At 36.8% G+C, this 22,291-nt stretch overlaps 1 long non-coding RNA gene across 2 annotated transcripts; it reads right to left on the reverse strand.

The window, feature by feature from the left end:
- Positions 1–474: 474 nt before the first annotated feature.
- LOC131825950 (uncharacterized) lies at positions 475–21,294 on the reverse strand. Of its 2 annotated transcripts, XR_009351376.1 has the most exons (5): positions 21,095–21,294; positions 15,472–15,554; positions 15,232–15,314; positions 5,902–6,203; positions 475–746 (listed from the first exon to the last, which is right to left on the reverse strand). It is a non-coding gene; the product is annotated as an uncharacterized LOC131825950 (long non-coding RNA). The 2 variants fall into 2 exon arrangements; XR_009351377.1 differs by lacking the exon at positions 5,902–6,203.
- Between the last annotated feature and the right edge of the window lie 997 nt (positions 21,295–22,291).

Consider the following 22,291-nt stretch of genomic DNA (forward strand, 5'->3'; position numbering starts at 1 on the left):
AGATGATTGTATCTCTAGCCAAAACCTCCCTTTGATTGTGTGAGAGAGTTTAGCTGAGAGTTTATGCTGCTGGGCTTAGACAAGCTACAGAGTCATTAGCTTAGTAAAATGTAATTTCAAGCCACTAAGTGTTGAGGTGTTTAGTTACATAGCAATAAATAACTGGAAATGAGGCTTGGTTTTAACAGTTTGTGCTCATTTGAATTTTTGAATAGAATGACATAAAGGAAAATTTTTGCTAGCTAACGTATTTTCAATGTGGACACTAATTTAATAATAATAACAAAAAAGTCAAACACCTTTGAACATATTCCATAAGTATTTCCTCCATGGTCAGTGTTCAAAGACTTTCATTCTTATTTCTCTTCTACTCTGATATTTTAGGTTTTGGTATTTATTTTTTCCATATGGCAGAAAAGGAGCATATTAGCTCTTGGGGAATAGGGAAAAAAAAAAACAAAACCATGACTTATGCAATGCAAGAAGCTGCTTATCGTTCTTGATAGCTCTACAAGAAACAGATGTCACCACAGTGACTTTCTGCCAGGGAGAGAGGGAGAGGTGAAAGGAATTCTGGGAAATTACAAGCTTGCTGTATTCACAGAAGTGTGCTAATGAGTCAAGTGATAAGCCACATGTTCATTGCTAATAAATGGAACAAATTTTTACTCTTGTGGAATGATAGCTTTGATTGAAATGCTTCACATCTCCTGGCCTCAGTCAACTTCATGTGTGCCTTCTAGATGCTGTGAGGAAAAAAATACATTGCAGACGTTTTTAAACACAATTGGACTTTCTCTGAAAATTGCCTCTTAAACTGCTGGTTTGGTTCGCTACCAAATTATATGAAGTTCATATTGGTGTTAGAGATTTCTTAATTTTACATAGATGGAAATCTGAATAAAAGCAATACAATACTAAAAAGTCTGTAAAACCTTAGAATTAGGCAAACATGAATCAGTAAAACAAGGAGATATTTAATTATAGAAATATCTTGGAGAGAGTACAAAAATATTTTCAATAATCACCACTAAAGTAACAGACTCTCAGATGCTTCTTTTCCTCCCTCTCTCTCTATATCTCCCTCAAAAGAAAGTTTGGAAATGTGATGATAGGTAGATAAGGGGGTTTTTTTTTGCCCACTTAAAGTTGTAACTTTTAAATGTGAATCATTCTCGTCATTTTATTTCCTGTATTTTGGTTATATTTATCAAAACTGACAACCTCCCTCAGTCACAAAACTTTTTCCAATAAGTAGCATTTTGCGTATGATTCCATCGTTGCTACTATTTCTTCAGAATATTCCTCTCTCTTGGTAAATCATGTTGCTTTAATCTAGTTTGGTTTCACCAGACCATATATTTATTTTATTTTTTGGCTTACTTCTTGGCTTTTCTACATCTGTGAAACACTTTCCTGTTTACAAGCCCCGAGTATAATTAAAGGAACCATGGGTACTTGCAAGGAATGCAGAAATTCTGGCTTCAGTTTCCAGTCATAGGTTCATTTCACAGTCACACTTGTTATTTGCCATGTTTCTGGAATGTTATATGAGAGTGATATGTTCTTTTAAAGTGATCATGGGTTGAGAAATCTTATCCATGTGAAAAGCAAGGTAAGGAAAATAATGATGAATTTACTGCATTTCATAGGAGTCACACGTGTGCTCTTTCAAATGAATGGCAGTAACTGGTTATAAGATCTGACAGCAACTACCCCTCTTTCTTCTTTTCTCAGTTTCTGCAGTATCATGCAGGCAAGCTTGCTCACCTAGTCCCTGATTCCAGGCCATGGGCCATAAGGCCTGAGATTTCTAGTCTGCCCTGAATTGCTATTTCCTGCGGTGAGAAAAATCCAAACCCACACACCATTGGCAATTTGGCCAAATTTATTGAGGCCTGCTCTTTCTGAGTGTTTCAGGCCACACATGGCCTTAATAATGAAACAATTCCTGGCTTGATCCCTGACTTCAAAGATTATAGATTCAGCCTCACTAGGGTACATCTCATTTTCAACCCTCTTCCCCTTGATTTATGTCTCCAGTGCCCCCTCTGTCTTTCAAAGCATGTGTTTATACTGTTTTGCATTTAGGAATTATCAAATTTTATAATTTTCAATGACACACTGCTGCTCGAGTTATCTTTATAAAGCACAGATCTTATTTTTTCTGATTATTGCACTTCTGATTATACTCAGAGTGGTTCTAGCTATACACCTCTCACCTGGGCTGTTACAACTTGATATATTATAGCTATGGTAGATCTTTTCTTTATTGTGCCAACCAGGGCACAGATAAGAGTAAAGCAGGTGCTGTCAATTATTACAGTAGGACAATGGATAGAAACTGAGAATTAAGGTCATGCTAGCAATAGGCCACTCTTCCCATAACCTGGTACATCCTCAGTATTCCACAACCAGGCATTTCAGTTGCCCTAGTAGCTGTTCTTTTTCTCAAAGCGACAGTTATGATTCCTAATATCAATGTAGTAACTCATTTCACCCTCCCAGCAACTCTGAGAAACAAGTGCTCTGTTGATTCCAAAGGTGCCTCCGAGGGAGCTAAGGCATGAAGCCGCTGGGGAACTCTGCTAGACAGTGATAGCCTCTGGATTCAAACAGGCACAAGGCTGGCTCCAGAGCCCTTCCTTGTAAACACTACTCCATTTTGTTTTCTTACAATGTATTTTCATTCATTTAGTCCCTAAATTGCCCTTAGGAAGAATAGCACAGTATGTGGGAGAGAAAGCCTTTAAATCACACTCTCTAGGTTCTAGTTTGGGCTTTGCCACCTAGTTGGGCTTGGGAAATTGACTTAATTTTTCTGTGAGTCTGTTCAGTCACTTTAAAAAAAAAATAGATCATTGTAACAACCATTTCAAGGGTTAATGTGATGACTGAATAAATTAATAATTCATGTAGAGATTCTAGCATATAGTAAGTTCATGATGAATAGCTCTCATTAAGGGCTACCTCAGCCTCAAAAAAACTTTGCTATTGTTACAGTGCTTTGCTTTATGGTGGTAGATGTTAGAGAATTGCTCACCTGAATTCTGATGTAGCCCAGATTTAATATGATCATTTTTTGAGGTTAGGGTTGTATTTCTTTTTTTTTTTTTAAAGATTTTATTTATTAATTTGACAAAGATAGAGCACAAGCAGGGAGAGGGAAGCAGAAGGAGGAGAAGCTCCTGAGCAAGGAGCCCAATGCAGGGCTTGAGCCCAGGACCCTGAGATCATGACCTTAGCTGAAGGCAGATGCCTAACCAACTGAGCCATCCAGAGGGCCCTGACGGTCAGTACTTTTTTTTAATTAGTATTTTTTTTTTAATTCTCCAGGTGATTTAAATGTGCAGCCTGTTTTGAGAAAAGTGCATTAAAACCTTTCTAATATGAAAAATTTAGACATGTGTTTGTCTCTTTCCAAAAATTTCAAGCTCCTTGATTACAAATGCTCTATTGAATTCATCCTTGTACTTCTGGTGGCAGCTAGCATGGTGCCTTATATATAGTTGGCACAAACAATTATTAATTCCTTTGAACTTTGCTATTGTTACAGTGCTTTGCTTTAACAAATATCTTAGAGATTGGTAGGATACAGATAAAAAGGATTGGATGAGAAAGTAGAGGGAACACTGTGATGAGATAAAATGCCTAGTTGTTAATTTTAAAATAATAGATTAATAGATTAACAGTACAGAACTTGACCGTACTTTACAATCATCTGGGAAGATTTAAAAAAACAATCAAAGGTCCTCTGTTCCCCAGGAGATTCCAATGTGCAAGCAAAGTTGAGAACTATTAACTGAAATGGATCATGTTATACCCAAGTTCTTCCTCCCTCTACCACAACATCTGAGAGTACACTTCTGCAGTTTTGCATTAAGTACCAGGAATGCAAAGTATAGGCAATATCTTCACATGTCAAAGTTTCTGGGTATACAGAAGATGCAGGATTTAAGGATAGGGAAATATGTATATATGCATGTGCAGACATACACCCATGCACTTAAATATTCTAAGTTACCCTTCAAAATTATGTAGTGAGAAAGGGAATAAAGTATCAGTCTATAACAATTTCTCAGACACTGTCACTCATGAGATCAATCTTTATTGGTGAAGAGGTCAAGGAGATAGCTTTGCCAACATGGTCAGCAAATACGCAGTCATTTTTAAGGCAAATATAGAGTCTAAGTCACTACATAGTGGTGTGGACTGAATTCATGAATGACTGCAACTTGTCGACTTCCTTTAGAATTACCAAATTGAGGGGCGCCTGGGTTGCTCAGTGGGCTAAGGTTCTGCCTTTGGCTCAGGTCATGATCTCAGGGTCCTTAGATTGAGCCCTGCATCGGGCTCCCTGCTCAACAGGGAACCGACTTCCCCCTCTCTCTCTGCTTGCCTCTCTGCCTACTTGTGATCTCTCTCTCTGTCAAATAAATAAATAAAATAAAATAAAAAGAATTACTAAATCAAGTGTCGCTAAGGACCAGTTATCATTTTTACCAGGTTTCTTTCAATCACAATTAATCATCTTGTGGAAAGATTTGACATTTTGTTGGTCTTGTTTAATGATCTTTAGTATTTTAACAAATAATGACAAAAGATTAAAGATACAATACAAGTGCATAATGAAAATTTGAATGCTTATCCTATAATGTACAAATTGTTTGCATACTACATATGATTTTAAATAAACCAGCAGTCATACTGTATTATTTGTTTCTTTAAATTTTTATAAACCTTTACAACCTGACATATTATTTATCCAAATATCTTTCCACTTAAATGATTCTTTTTTTTTTTAAGATTTTAATTATTTATTTGACAGAGATCACAAGTAGACAGAGAGGCAGGCAGAGAGAGAGAGGAGAAAGCAGGCTCTCCACTGAGCAGAGAGCCCAATGCGGGGCTCGATCCCAGGACCCTGGGATCACGACCCGAGCCGAAGGCAGAGGCTTTAACCCACTGAGCCACCCAGGCGCCCCTCCACTTAAATGATTCTTAAAGGTATTTTATTTCCCCTTTCTCCACAAGAGAAAGAAAAAGGGGATAAACATAATGGTTCTGCAACACACTATAGTATTGTTTAATCATAATTTTTTATTCATTTTCTAAAATACGCAAATAATAGATTTCCCCCAAAATGTTAGCCTTAAAATAACATCTTTTGGTAGAGACCAACTGTACTCTGTATAAGAAGATGTTATTGAGGTACACCTGGGTGGCTCAGTGGGTTAAGCTGCTGCCTTCGGCTCAGGTCATAATCCCGGGGTTCTGGGATTGAGTCCCACATTGGGCTCCTTGCTCAGCAGGGAGCCTGCCTCTCTCTGTGTCTCTCTCTCTGCCTCTGCCTGCCTCTATGCCTGCTTGTGTGGTTTCTCTCTCTCTTTCTGACAATTAAACCTTTTTTCTGACAAATAAATAAAATCTTAAAAAAAAGATATTATTGATCCATCTATAGGATAATTTAATAACAACTGTGATGTGTTGAGGGCTTATTATCTACCAGATACTTTTTTAGTGCTTCACTTGAATCAATGCAGTGAATCCTCAAAACAATCCTTTGAAAAAGATACTAGATTAATGTCCATTTTACAGGGGAGGAAACTGAGGACAGTATACAGTTAAAAAGGATTGGATGAGAAAGTAGAGGGAACACAGTGATAAGATCAAATGCCTAGTCATTAATTTTAAAATAGATTAATAGATTAATTAAATAGATTAATTAATTAATTAAATTTAGACCATTTAAATCATTCACTCAGGGCTCAACTAAAAATTAAGGGATCCAAAATTTGAATCTGGGGAAACAAAGCCCAAAGCCATGAGCAATGGCATTGGATTTAAGCTGATATTTCCCCCCAGTACTTGAACAGAGAGGAGAAAACTGGTTTCACTTACTTGATCCTCATCGTTTCAGATGACCATCTTTCTGAACAAAAAGACTTGGCTACATTTAACGGTCAGTGGCCTGAGACCATAATCTACAGATGGTGGGAAATGTCCAGTGCTCTGGTGATAACATTCTGGCATTTTGGAGTCATGAATAAGAGAGAAATCTTTAGCTCCTTCAATTTTTTGCTTTGCTCCCCTTTCTGAAACATATTCCAAATTTTCTTGCCCTATTTTGATTTCTCTTCTTAAAAATGCTGTTGTGAAGAATGTCATAGAGGGATCCGGGTGAAGGTTAAGCTCCAAAATGACTTAAATGATGGAGAGAGAGTACAAAAGAATTATTTGAAATTAGATAATGCTGATTTGTAATGGGATATTCTTGTCACATTTTTATCACATTATCCATCCATTAAGAACAAAAAATGAGAAAAGATGATTTATAATCAAATTCCCAAAGTCAATTGCAGTATTTTTTTAAGTTTTTAATATAGTATAATATTAGTTTCAGGTGTGGAATTTAGTGATTCAACACTTCCATACAACACCTGGTGCTCATCACCATAGTCGACTGCGATATTTTAAACAAACAAAAAAAGTCACTACTTTCTGTGTCCCCAAATACTTTATTTACAGTGTTTTAGTCCTTATTTAATCTTTCTAGGTGTTATACTAAGTTATTAAATTATAAACTCCTTGAGAAGAGAAACCATATATTAATCATTGCTGGATTTCTTAAAATTTCCAACAGGGTGATTTATACATACTATGTGTCCAATAAATGTTCTATTGAATTAAAATGTAAAGCAGTTTTAAAAGACTGACACATTCTAAACTTACATGAAAACAGTTGTAACTAAAAATGTGGACTGTGGATGGGAAACATTTTCATACCGCTGTGTTAGTTAAAAACACACATTCTCAAGTCCTACTCATGGCCTGCTCAATCAGAACCTCTGGGTTCTGGGCCAGAGATCTATGTTCAACTAGCTCTTTAGGTGATCTTTATGTCCCTTAAAACTAGAGAAGGACTGTTGAATATATTTCACATCAATTACTTACAATAAGAAGTATGCATATCAAATCTACAGATGACCCTGAAGCTGGGAATGATAACCAACAGACAAGGTATTATTTGGGGAAGAAAAAAAAAATTCTGCAAACTACGACAATTGTGTACCTAACAGAATAATATTTAACATGGATAAACCGAAGGACATTATACCATAACCATACATTTATTCAATAGCAACTGTATATCAAATATTATGCTGGATAATGGGACAGATACAAATATATTTCCTGCCCTTAAGGAGGAAATTTTAGGCTAAAGAGCTATCTACACACATAATTAGAAACATAGTTAAATAAGAGTGCCAGTTAGTGAGCTGTTATCTCAATTTTTTTTTTAAAGATTTTATTTATTTATTTGACAGAAATCACAAGTAGATGGAGAGGCAGGCAAGAGAGAGAGAGAGGGAAGCAGGCTCCCTGCCGAGCAGAGAGCCCGATGCGGGACTCGATCCCAGGACCCTGAGATCATGACCTGAGCCGAAGGCAGGGGCTTAACCCACTGAGCCACCCAGGCGCCCCTGTTATCTCAATTTTAACACCCACCCTTGTCATGCTTGGTTTGGGACTCTGCAGGCCATATTTCTGGTTTGGCAGCTGGTTCTCTGCTCAACTCTGTGAATGGAATGCTAAAGGAAGGTTGGGAGGCTAGAAAGGATGTGCTGTTTCCTCTTTGCTCCCACTTGCTTCCTGTTGCCATCAGGGTCTTCCCAGGTTCAGGACCTCCCCCTACAGCAATGGATTATTCCAGTAGCCATGGCTGAATCCAGTCTGCAGTTTATCCAATACTTCTAGAACTAATACTGCTAGAACTCTTTCAAATCTTTCCAGAAACATCAAAACCAGTAGGCTAGTGCCCTCTCCTGAGAGACCTGAACTCCAGCCCATCATGGTTCCTCCTGAGCTGACTCAGATTCCCTGCATCAAAGCTTCTACATTGAATTAATTTCACCCTCTTCTGTTTGTTTCTGTAGCCCAGCAGGTGGTAGCTTCTTCCTGTAATTGCTACCTCAGTGATGATTTTGTATTCCATTTTTGCCTTTATTCCTGTATCAGCCTCAGGTCTTTTAACAATTTATTTTATTAAGTTTTATTATATAGAGAAAACTGGTGAGCATTATGGTTTCTCACTGGACATCGGCTAATACAACAAATGATTATAGATAGGGACAATAGGATGGTTAAACAGCAAACCCCTAAATTGTTTAAATCAGGGAGGGTATATAACTGGATTAGTCTAAGACTCGCAATAATTGAGTTTTGAGCCAGTTGAGAAACTACTTCCAATTTTGACCTCAATTTGGAAATTGTTTTCCTTTCCAAATGTAGAAGACACCTATATAATAGTCAATGTATCATAGACAAAACAAAAATATTTGATGTTCTTATATGTAAAAGGGAATAAAAGAAGAAATAAGTTTATTTTGCATTTTTTCAGAGAGCTAACTGTAAATGAATGAGAGTGGCTGGTTAGTTCAGTTGGTTAGAGGGGGCTGCTAATAAACTTGAACAAATGAACTGAAGTTAGAAGAAAGGCCCTTCTAAATGTCAACCTTATCTAAAGATAAAATGGACTTCTGAGGAAGGGGAAATTTCTCCTCATAAGAAATATTCTAGTACAGTTTGAGAAACTATTATTTGATACTATTGTATGGCAGTGTTCTTTAATTGGGAAGGGCATTGAATTATATGGTTTATTATGCTGGGGTTCTATGATAATGGGATTAGGGTATTAATTTCATTGTGCCCTTTTCCAATGAAAAAATTGTTTCTTAAAATGTGTTGAACATGCAAAAAGAAGTCAGGTAAGGGAGTGCAATGGACTGAATGTTTACATCACCATAAAATACATTATCTTGAAACCTAACCCCCATTGTGATGTTATTAGGAGGCGAGGCCTTTGGGAGGTGATTAGGGCATAAGGGTGACATTCTCATGAATGAGATTATGGTCCTTACAAAAGAGTCACCAGAGAGCTCTTTCACAGCTGTGCTTGAAGCAGGCTACCAAATTTGCTGACATCTTGACTTGGACTTCCTAGCTTCCAGAACTGTGAGAAATAAATATCTGTTGTGGGGCATCAGTCAGTTAAGCGGCTGCCTTGGGCAGGGTCCTGGGATGGAGCCCCACATCCAGCTCCTTGCTTAGTATGGAGGCTGCTTCTCCCTCTCCCTCTGCCTGCTGCTACCCCAGCTTGTGTTCTCTCTGTGTCAAATAAATAAGTAAAATCTTTTAAAAAATGTGTTGTTTACAAATCACCTAATATATGGTAATTTTTTTGATAATAGTCTGAATAGCTTAAGACAGGGAGTAAGGTCAGGTGAAGGATATTGGAACATGTAATTGACTGACAGTACTAGAGAAGGTCAATGCATTAGAAAAGTAATTGTAAAGACTCGGGCAAATAGGCTGGAAGAGATCACTCCTATCTCTGGCCCCTTCAATCCTAGTAATAAACAAGGTCAAAAACCCTGCAGCCGAGGTTTTGTCCTTGTCTCAGGTTTCAGAGACCACATCTGAAATACTCTGTTCCAGAACAGCATGTACACATGGAAAGAGCTTATCTGTGAGATGGTTACTTTTTCAATCATTTTTTTAAAAGTTTGCTAAGATATTTGCAATAAATTTGAAACTTTGTGTTATATTGGAACATGATACAAAATGCTATTGACATTTCTAACAAAAATATTATAAAATCTTCCACAATATAATCATCAGCCATGACAACAGCATAGCTTATTGGAATACATCTTTTTAAAAATGTACCCAAACTTAATAAATAGACAGCGGCAATTAGTGTTTATGAGATAGTGTTTATGAGATATTTGAAGCACATGGGTTCTAATTTCTATAAATGTTGTAAAAAGAACGATTTTGTTTAAGATTGGCAAATGTGCTGAGATGAATTGGAAAAACCTGCTGAAGGTTTAGACAGTAATTTTTTAGCTTTCACATGTAAATACACTAGGAAGGGTAGATTCATATTTATGGGAATTACATTATTATTATATTATTGCTTTAACTAGCCAATGCTAAAAGATGTGTATTAAAATGGGAGGAGAACAATCACATTCTTTGTCTAGACTACACCAAATGTCCCATTACTTAGAATATATAGATGTTTAATGTCACTTAGATCCTAGTGTTTAATGAACTAAACTTTCATTTTGTATATCATTTACATAAATATATAATCATTGAAAAAACCTTTAGTTTTCCCAAAATTAGTGTGCATAGATGCGATCAGATTATGTCTATCTGTAAGAAATAATAAAATTCCTATTGTTTCAGACATTGGATAGATACTAGACATTTATTGCTATATATCTCATTTTCCACCAACCAAATCCTCCAATTCTAATGAGAATAGGTACAGGATCATTTCACTTGTAACATTAAAAATGTAATGCTCAGAAGGGAAATTTCAAGGAGTGGGACAAAATATTATCCCAAAACTGGTCTTAAAAATTTCCTAATCAATATGTTAGGATTACAGGCCATCTTTTCCAGTATATTTGGATGCATAATGCACAAATTCAAAGGTACACTGAAATCACGTCACACAGGTACGGGTAAGGACTGCAGTTTTAAAAATTACATTTAGCATTATTTTTATTGTAAAACTCTTGATCCTAAGATGCCTTTGCCTGCAGGTGGAGATCTGGAGTGAATAATTATATACTTAGTGACCCATTTTGGCTATGTTGGTCAGTTTACCATATCTCATTTTCAATAGAATGATGGAACACAAATATTTTTTCAGACTTATATAGATAGCTAAGTCAGGATAGCAACTGAGGAGGTTTTTAAATCTCTTGTGTCAGTGGTTAAAGTGAGGCAAGACTTGATCAAGTCTGAAACCTGACTGAATCCGACTTAGAATATTCATTCTCTCAAGACAATACAAGTACAATACAAAATGGATTATTTTTCACTTTTTGATGGGTTCTGATTACAAAAGTATCAAATATGTTTACTTCTCAATGGGAGATCTGGTTTCCATGGGGACCAAACCAACCTCATCTGCTGTTTTGCAAACCATGCTCCATGTACCACCTCCACTTTGGCAGGACTAGAGAGTGGCTGAACATAGCTACCCTGGCAAGTGTGCACAGCCATCCATATAGTTTCTCCCCCTTTTCCACCCCCTTCCAACAACGGAACCCAGGAGGGGGGTTCAAGGATGTTTAGCTTTCCTCCCACTTTCAAGTTGCAACACTTGGGATGCTCTTTGAAACTGGAACATTCTCCATGATAATGATAAACATCCTCCATGTGTCACAATGTTTCTTCAAGTTAAGTGTCAAATTATCTGGCAATATAAACAGGTGCTTATTTTTTATTGTTGTGATGCCTTTATTACAGATTCAGTACAGACCGATGGTATTTCTTACACAGACTGATCAAATATCTGTCCCATACTGGCAATCTGCCCTATTTCATATATGCTCACTCCTGATTCATGTGTTCATCATACCATCAGTATCATCTTGCTGTGTGTCAAACATTGTTCCAAGCATAAGGAGTCTAGAGATAAGTGAGACAAAGTCCTTACCCCCAGAATATTACTCTCTTATTAGAGTCTAGAATCTAGAGGACATGAGTTACCAGAAGGTGTACTGGAAATCTCTGTGGTAAGTTTAATGGTATGATACTTGCCCTGGAAGATAGGAGGTCATCAAAGGGAACCCAGTCTCATCCTGTGCCATTAAGGAAGCCAAAAGAAGGCTTTCTAAAGAGCCTGATCAAAGAATGAGTAGCCACTTGAAGCAGCAAATGAAAGAAAGAAACTGCAGTATTTGGCTTAGGAGCCAGAAGCAGTTCTGTGCCGGACCCAAACAAGCAGCAAAGCAGTGATCTGAGGTCCAGTCATCAGTCCTCCTTGTGATATGGTAGGAACTGCATTTTTATCCAAAGTTATTGAAGAAATACAAAGAGAGTACAGAAAGAGAACAACTGATCGGTTATATGTTTTGAGTAATTATTTTGAAGACTGCATGGAATATATATTTGAAGAAATGAGATGTCTGAATAAACGAATAGCCTTTTTTTTTTTTTCTGGACCAAAACTTAGCCTTGGTTTGGACCCCAAACCTTTAACATCTAAAATTCAATATTTTACTGAGTGCAACTCTTATGTTGTCATTAAAATAGGCATTACATTTGTACTGATTTGTATTTAGCTCAGAAGAGAGAATAGCTAGCGAGTGGCATACTAGCAAAAGTCTCTGGTATTCCTTGGGTCAGTGGTAGAAACCCAGCCAATGGACAAATGATACAGGGAGTCAAGAACATTCTCAAAATTTGAGCTTTCCAGTGGATGATCAAAAATGTACTGAGTTTCCCACTATTATAAGTACAAAGGTAGAAACCTAAAGATTTGAAGGAACTGAGAGATTAGTAGTTCAATTTTATTTTACAGAAGTGTAACTGAAGGCCAGAAGGGTGAAATTATTTAATCGAAATCAAGCAGGGATCTGCGTCGCTTTTTGGTCACAGTTCTTTCCCTCCAGTCATACGAAGTATGGGATAAGTACAACAGATGTAAAGAGATAATTTGCAGTATTGAGAGTGAATATGAGTTATATGCTTTATGTGGTCTTATTCCAAGAGTCTATAGTCTCTAGAGTTTTTTGTTTCTATACTGAAGCAAATAACAGATTTAAGATAAAATGTTAGCAAATGCATTTGAAACATTCTAACTTCTCTCAAGTTGAAGTTAATACATTTGGAATAACCACATTTTTCCATTACCTTATTCCCATTACCTTTCTATATTCCACTATTATTTAGCGTATTGAAAGTTCAGAGGTCTATTTAGTAAACATGTACTGAGGGCTCATATTGAAATAGTTTCTCTTTTCTAGAAGGAGGTATAGACAAATAGTATAATCATATATTATTAAAATAACTTAAATTTTATTCCTTAGGAAATGTACTTTATATCACTCTGCTATTCACTGACAGCAATGTTTTATAATAATGCAAGTAACAATGCAAGCAGCAATATTAACTTAAAATATCAAGCTTTCATTAAGAGAATTAAAAAAATGGATAAAAATATTAAATTTCTTGAAAACTAAAAAATAGCTGATAAAATGAAACCCAAAGATCACAAGTCATTTAAGAAAGAGCTTTAAGAAGTTTTGTGACAAATGTTGTCAGAATATTAAATGAAAAGGTAAAGCATTTGTCTTTCATCCGAAATAGTAATAACTATTATTTAATATTTCAAGTTACAAAATGTGTGGACATTTGTGTGTGTGTGGGTGCCATTCAGTTCAGTTTTGGGCAATTGAAATGGCTAAATAACACCCATATGGTAAACAGCTTGGTACGCCCAGTATAAAGGAAAAGGTGTTGGCAGTGAATCTGTGGAGGCATTATTATTTTCACTCATAGAGGTGATTTAAATGTCTAGCTTCCAGGGCTTTATTTCTTTTCTCTAGTTTTTTTTTTTTTTCTTCCTTTCTTTCTTTTTTGTTAATATGTTAGACTTTGGCTGGGTTTTCATAGAATGAAATATTTTTCAGTACTAAATGTTCACGCCCCCACACCCCCAAATTAGTTGCCTTGGAGGGTGATGGAAGGCAACTTAAAGATTTAGTTTTATGTATCGAGAATCCATTTGCATTATAGAAGAGATGAAAAAAAATTAAATCTGATTTCTGAATGACAAAACTTTCCATTCTTTGTAGGGCATCATGACATACATGAAGCAAAGATAATTTGGTAATAGTTATCATATTAACTGTTAACATATTATGAATATTTATTATCTGCCAGGGCCCTTTTTAGTAATTTCCATGTACTGTTGAATAGATTTTATTTCATTCCCGTAATAAGTCTATAAAATTAGCATTATGATTATGCTAATTTTACAGATGTGGAAATTGGAGAACAGAGAGTGTAAGTAAGTTTAAATCCAAGCAATCTTGTTTTACAACTTGTAACTACAGGGTATGATGACTTGATGTAGTAAGATACCAACATTTTTGTATTTTGTGCAACACTTCACAGATTGTGGGACTAGGAAAAGACCAGGATGTTTGTGACTGATACAAAAAAAAGCTTAGAATTTAGTCAGGATGATGCAGCTTTAAATCTCCATTCTGCCAGTTGTGTGAGGTTCAGCTTCTTCTGTAAACTCACTTTCTTCATCTATAAAATGACAACCTTATTCCCTTCAGAGTGTTGCTTTGGGGATTAAAAGGGATTATACGCATAATGCATTTAGCTAATAGCAGGCATATACTGTGCTTTCAGTAAATGTGAACTGCTATTTTTTTAAAGCAAAGATTTACTATCTAAAGAGAATACATTGTGACAGACCAGTTATCTTCATTTAAGCAAAAGAAGTTTCATGTATCAAATAATTTTTAAGTTTTTCTTTCTGAAGTAAAAGATAAGCTTTAAAAAACTTGCTTTTTGTTTCATTTTGAAATTCAATTGTATGTGTACTTAATTCTGATACAATGTAATAATTTCCAATCTAAATTTCAGAGCCTAGAGACTTTAGACTGAAGTTTATAAAAAGAAAAAGTGAATTATTTGTCTATGTTATATAAAGCAATGTTTTGGAAGACACAACCTCTTACTGCTAACATGAGGGGCCATAAATATCAAACCTATGCCATATCTATAACTCTTTTTGAGTGTTTTGCAATGAAACATATTTTGTTTCCAATTAAATGTCCATCCTAGAAAGTTTCTTAATAATTTCCACGTAAAGGACAATACTTACAATTTACTTTTATATAACAGGATCAAAACTTCAAAAATCTCACAGGAAGTTGAGTTAACTTGTTCATTTTTAACATGTTTTGAAATAGAACATCCCTAAAACAATATACCTCTGAAGATGAGTACTATTCATAACTGAAAACTAGTTAAACCACATGACACAATAACATCTTTCAAACATTTTCTTATATTTTTAATGAATTCTTAGACATTTTAAGAAAGCACATTCAGGCTGAAACAAGTAAGGATATCTATAATACAGGAATAACTTCTACAAACGTAACCAAGAACTAAGTGTTGTATTTAGTGGGAATAGTCTGTCATAGGCAATCTGAATTTAAAAAGACAGTTCACAAATATATTAAGAAAATTTTAAAAAATTGAGAGTAGGGATGATGTATTACCTAAACAAAAAAATAAAACACTCCAGTTTTGCCCGATTGGAATATAGGCTTTTTAATGCATTTTATGCGTACGGAAAATAAACTATCACTATTTAAACTATTTTTAGATTTAAATCTTTACCTGTAAAGAGTCAAAATTCTGAGGTGTTCAGAATCCTTTTTTTGACATAGACTGGAAACTTCAAATAAGTTCTGGTTTTAAGTCTGGGGGAAACAAGGGAGTCATCACCACATGCAGATATATCAATATTATTAAGTAATCTTTTGGATGCATATAGAGGCAGCCTAGGGTTTGGTTTGAGACAGCTGGATCCCATGGGCCTTGTTTTCTGTATTAATCACTGGGGTAGATGAGCCTCACCTTGAAATGTGGGCAGAATAGTCTCTTCACTCAGTGAGCAGAGAGCCTATGTGGCAGGGCTGAAATCCATATTCACACATGGCCTGTGAAATCGAATTGATTAGACGTTTTCCCTTCATGATATTAGCAATGGTAAAGAATGATTTATCAAGCTCTGTAACCACTTGGAACTCATGAATTTCAAATTAAAATGTGAGTCTTCTGTAGTAAATAACTGTATGTTTGGATTACGATGGTGTTCTCAATCTGGGGTATATGGAAGGACTTCAGGGGACCAAGGAGCCTGGGATCACAGTGAGCCTGCCTTGTTTCATATATAGGTGCTTTTTTAAATGAAAAAGGTCCTTAGCTTTCATTACCTTCTTAAAGAGATCCAAGAACAGCAACAACAACCAAAATTTAAGAATCACTACATTGAGAGAAAAGGAACTCCAAATGTCCATCATACATTTTAAAGTGGCCTGGGAAAATTGGCCGAAGTTTAAATTTTTGAGTTAAAAGAAAAAAAAAAGATAATTTTGTAGAGGCTGTCTAAACACTATTTAGAAATGCCTTGATGAGGGGATCTGGGAATTATCCTTATTTTGATGGATGACCTAATACTGAGAAGACTATGCCTCAGAATCTGAAATACATATTCAGGAGTACGGGAGAGTAAAAAACTCATAGACATTTATATAGTTGAATACTAGGCACTACACACTGAATTAGGCAACTCATATACATGAGTATACAGGGATCTCAAGTATCACTTGGCAGTTAGCACCATTATTCCCACTTCACAGTTTAAAAATGAAAAGTAGAAAGCTTTTCCCAATCTCTAGGAACTAAAATGGAACATGCCCCAGACTGAACTCTTCTCAGGGTTGTCTTCATGGAAGCAGGATTTGTGCTAGCCATGGGGTCCAGTGCCAATGTTCAGCTGTTGCTGTATTGAAATTCTTTTTTTTTTTTTTAAGATTTTATTTATTTTTACAGAGAGAGAAAACATAAGCAGGGGAGCAGCAGGCAGAGGGAGATGGAGGAGCAGACTCCCTGCTGAGCAGGGAGCCCGATGTGGGATTTGATTCCAGAACCCTGGGATCATGACCTGAGCTGATGTTAGATGCTTAATGACTGAGCCACCCAGGTGCCCACTGTCTTAAAACTCTTAATAAAATTTCATTTTGAAATTATGTTGTCAATCCTGTTTTTTATTCTCCTTTTGCTAACTAGAACAAATTTGTTCTTCTATCTTCTCTATTTTTGAAGGACACCACCAATATCTGCTTCATTAGGTAATGTTGGATACAATGACTTATCTTCAACTTTACTTCTTCTTGACCCCCTCCACATCCAATTGTTGGCAAAATCCCAGCAATTCTAACCTCACAAAGTGCATCACAATGAATCCTTCTTTTCTTTTCCCCCTACCTTCAAGAGAAAAAAAACCTACTCTAACAAAACTCAATCTTGATTGGAAATCAGATTTCTGCCCCTTATTGCCTATAAATCTTTCAGCAAATCAATTTCTTGAATTTCTATTTTCTCATCTATAAAATAGGAAAAATAAAACTTACTATATATATTTAAAAGCTAGAAATATAATTTGATGAATACTTAATGCAGTGCCTCTTTTTAATTGAGAGAGGGTCCTATAGCACTCTAAATTTTGATTCCCTTCTAACTTCTAACAACCCTTTATCTTGAGATCAGTTATCAGTGTATATTTCTGAGAAATATATATATATATATATAAAAGATTTAATTTATTTATTTGACAGAGAGATCACAAGTAGGCAGAGAGGCAGGCAGAGAGAGAGGAGGAAGCAGTCTCCCCGCTTCCTCTGCTCCCCTGAGCAGAAAGCCCAAAGTGGAGCTTGATCCCAGGACCCTGAGATCATGACCTGCGCTGAAGGCAGAGGCTTTAACCCACTGAGCCACCCAGGTGCCCCTGAGAAATATATCTTACCTACAAATCACTCATTCAACACTTACTAAGCATTCATTCATATGAACATTTTTTTAAAGATTTTATTTACTTGAGAGAGAGAGCAAGCACACAAGAGGGGAGAGGGTCAGAGGGAGAAGCAGACTCCCTGCTGAGCAGGGAGCCCCTTGTGAGACTTGATCCTAGGACTCCAGGATCATGACCTGAGCTGAATGCAGTTGCTTAACCAACTGAGCCACCCAGGCACCCTCATATGAACATCTTTAAATGCTTCTATAAAAAACAAAAACAAAAAAAGTACCCCTAAACTTATTGATGGCACTACTATCAAGAAATGAAGTATGTATATCCTACTTTTAAATTTGGACTGGTATGGAACAGTTTCAACCAATAGAGTGGAAATGACATCAAATGATTTATGAAGCTGGATCATAAAAGGGCATGCAGCTTCCAGCTTGTTTTATGAAAGTCTGAGTTCTGGAGTCCTAAGGCACCCGGTAAAAGGTCCAACAACCCAGGAGCCAGCACGCTGTGAGGAAGCCAAGCCACATGGAGATGCCACACATGGACACTGAGGCACAGCCCTGTTCTTCAAAGCGTCCTGTGCAGGCACCAGATAAGTAAATGAACAAGTCTCCAGATGATGCCAACCCCCCAGTTATAAAATCATCCTCGTGTTCAAAACCCCTTACATTAGGCTCCAGATATCATGGAGCAGGAATAAGGGAATAAGCCGCTTCCTCTCTGCTCTGTCTGAATTTTGGAACTACAAAATCCATAAGCATATGAGATGGTTCTTTTAAACCATAACTAAAGTTTAGATTCATGTGTTATATAGCAATTATAAGTGGAACCACTCCAAACTGAAGGGGGAAAAAAAAAAAAAAGAGGCAAGGAAAAGAAATCCCATGCATTGTATATGTCTTGGCTCCCACTTTCCTTCCAGCCTTATGTCCGACATAAGGCTGTGGTGTCGTCCCAATCCTTTGGCAATTCCTTTGCTTTCCAACCCTATTTCCCTTCTTCATACTGCTGTTCCTTATTGGAAAGCTCTTTCCTCCTTTCTTTACTCTCTTAAGACTCAGCTTGTGTACTCTTCACATGCTAGGTTGTCATTTAATCCTCCAGTCTCTCCCCCGCATACGGTATATTCTTCTTCTGAATTCTGATAGAACGTTTTAATCTCACTTTAATATTTTAAACATTCACCAAACATACTTGTTCTCCATTGAATTTTTCCTAAGACAGGACTCACATGTGATTTACTACCTCACCTATAATAAATAATTCTTTATGAGTGTTCAGTGCTTTGCTAATAACCTAGCATTATTCTGAATTAGAGTTTTGGCATTGTGCTTGTAGCCTTGAAGTTTTAGTAGCTACAATACATATGGAAGTCAAACTTTCCCCTTCAAATATTACCATGCTACTTCCTTTGTCCTTTTATATCTCCTTGTATATCCTTGACTGTTCTCTGAACAAATTTATTTTATAATCATTTATTAACTAGTTTGTTAGCCATCATCAACCTCAACTTCATTTTATCCTTAAGTTGTTATTTTCTCAAAGATCCTCTAGCCTGGAACTATAGCTGATTTTACTATCTATACCACCTTACATCAGTGCGATACAATTTCCATCAACTTTTCATATAACGAAAACACTATAAAACAGGACCACATAGGCCCCAAAGAACTATATTATGCTTTAAGCTTTGAATTTTACTTTATTTTAGATACTGTGTATTCCCTTTCTTTCAAAAGTACTGAAAGGAATAAGAGATTATTTTAGTTTTTTTAAATTACCTATATTGTAGTTACTGTACATTTTTCTCCTTTCCCTAAGTGACATACATTTGGGTTTAGGAAGAAAGGATAAAAGAAAAGGAAATTCTCATTTACTATATATGCCAGACACTGCTGAGCAAAATCATATTACTTTACTTGTTTACCGCATCTTTTTAAAGTAAATTTCTTTCAATGGAAAGGAAAAAGATTCTTTGATATTATCAGATATTTCTGTGTCTAACCTAAATATATAAAATACTGGTCAAACAACTGAAGCAATATATCTATATATATTGCTTCATATATATATATATATATATATATATATAATCTCCCAGTAATTACTGAGAGATAGACAACCCTAAGAAAGAACTCATATAATGATTGTGGGATTAGGCCCTTCACAAGAGTCTAGACATCCTGTAGCTCTCTGATTCCCATCATGTTTTTAATCATAATTGCTTCCCTACCACCCATCTGGGCTACTATCAACAGAGGCTTATGACTTCCAGGGAAGAATAAATAGGGAGACAAGTGAATTCTTTGGAAGCTCCAGTTCTTAGTGCAGATTTCTCCATAATGAAATAATGGAGTGAAGCATTTAAAAAAAGATTCAGCTGAAGCAAGTATCTTTAAATAGATTATTTTCCACAAGAATCAATGGGTGCTAATGTTCCCTTGTTGGCTATAAAATCACTGGGGGAGAAATAACAATTATGGCAATCACAGCATAGTTTAACCCTATGAACTTAGATACAAAGAAAAAAAATGAGAAAAAAATTTTTTTTCAAAGACCATGTTTAAGAAGGCAACTCAATTAAGATGGCCATTCACAGGTTTCCAGCTACTTCACTCTCTCTCCGGAAGGGGTTCCGTAACATCTATGGATACCCTTGAAGGCATAACAATATGTGCTTCTGTTCATGGATTTTAGGGATTGAATATGTTATTAATCAAAAGAGTCGCTGTAGTTTCATTGCTTCTAGAATCTCCTGGGGCATTGTATACAGCTGCATTCAAAGAAAATGAACTGTTATAAACTTGATCATATTCATCCCTTGGGCTCATCTGATTACAAAATTGCCCAATGAGCTGTTACAGTATTTTCAACTAATTAGTTAACCCATACATTGGGATTTCTTTCCTTTCTTATTTTCTTTCTTGCTTGCTTTTTCTTTTTTCTTTCTTCTTTTTTTTTCTTTTTCTTTCTTTTTTTTTTTTTTTTTTTGCCTTTTTTGTACATATTAATCCTTTCTCTAACAGGGTGAATATCTCAGTATTTGTTGTGCTGATCAAACCTTCAAATCATATCACATACCTTTTCTCCTATCACTTTTCATGAGAGGAAAAAAAATGGTGCTACTTTTTTTTTTTTTTTTTTTTTTTGCCATATTATTGATTTTAAATTAGAGAGCAGCACTATTCAATTCAGGGACTCAGAAGCTGCATCTCACTCTCAGATCATACAGTTTCCTAAATCAGCAGCTAAAGATTCAAGGGTCTTTCTGAACACAGTTCTAATGAAGAAAAGATACAAGAGACCCAATTTTTAGTAAAAGGGATTGTCATAAAGAGGAAAAAGGAATATTTCTGTGGTGCTGCAAATTTCTCCATGAAATCAGAGTGACTCATTAAAAAAGAGAGAGAAGTCTTTCCATGTACCCAGAGAGAAGTCCATACAGTGTTGTTCCGGGTTCCCCCTTGTAACAAGGGAAACTTTCACAACACCCAGAGCCCTTGATGCCCTTCAACCAAAAAAGAGGAGGTCCTCAAATTTTGTAGCAGGATTCCACTCCACGGCCCCAGCCTTGACTTCCAAATGGAACACTGCATCTACATAAAGGAAAAGTGGTGGCATCTACACCATTACTCATTAATTAATTAATTATTTAAATGGAAAGAGAACCTGGTGAGAAGCAGACACTGGCAGCTTGCGCCGTAGAACCACGCCCGTTGTTGGCGGCTGCCCTTCCGGAGCCCTCGCTAATCAGATGCAGCCAGCCCTCTCTGAGAGCCGAGACTTCCTATGGTGACGGAGTCCGGCGCTGACCTCTCACAGAGGTGTCTTGTGTTAACCTGCCTACTACTGCTCTGTGTAACACAGTCTCTCCTCTCGGCCATGTGGGCTTTACCGGCTCCTGACGCAACAAAGGAGTTCACTCAGCGGTTCGGACCGGCGGTGCTGGCTCCCGGGAAGCTCTGCGCATGTGCGGCACCATCTCCCAGGAGCCCTCTGGGGAGGTCTTGGCGGAGGTAGGAAGAACTGAGAAAGAGGAGCGCCCCTGCTCGACAGGCTGTGACCAAGGGGAATCTGAAAGTGAATGGACCACTCTGGCTCCTGAGTTTTCTGCTACTTTATCTGAGTTTACCCGCTGTGTAAAGAAGCTCAGGGGCCCTCTGTGCCTCTTCCGCGACTTCTCTGAGGAAGAGTACGGCGCTCAGCCTGCCATCAAAGACTGGTCTACAGCTTCCACTCTTCAGGCCACCGAATGGCTAGGCACAACCGCTGGGTGGTCTTCGACTGTTTCACCGTGGACTCTAGCACAGAAAATGGAAGTAAGAATGATGAGAAATAAGCAGTGTCTTCGAAGAAAAAGAAAAAGGATTCAAAAGCAAGTGTTCTGGACAGATTGTAACCCCCTAAATATGAAGCAGAATGTGCTCCACTTCTTACGTTGAAGCCCCCGTGTCCCTCATGTGACTTGTATTTGGAGACAGGGCCTTGAGGTAATAAAGGTTAAATGAAGTCATAACGGTGGAGACCTGGTCCCACAGGACTGATATCCTCATAAGAAGACTGAAGAGACACCAGAATTCACGTTCCCTTCCGACAAGAGCAAGGAGAAGAGGCCATCTGCGAGCCAAGAGGAGAAACCAAGAGGTTTCGTCAGAAACCAACGTGATGACACTTGATCTTGGACTTCTGACCTCCAGAACTGTGAGAAAATTAATTTCTGTTTTGAAGTCATCTAGTATTTGGTATTTTATTATGTCAGCCCCAGCAGAGCGATATAGCAATAGGGGGCGAGAAATAAAAGAAAATATATAAAATTAACCTTGGACACCATATATTTGAACTACATAGGTCCACTTATATGCAGTT

Source organism: Mustela lutreola, chromosome 2 (assembly GCF_030435805.1).
Source record: "Mustela lutreola isolate mMusLut2 chromosome 2, mMusLut2.pri, whole genome shotgun sequence".
NCBI classification, from domain to species: Eukaryota; Metazoa; Chordata; class Mammalia; order Carnivora; family Mustelidae; genus Mustela; species Mustela lutreola.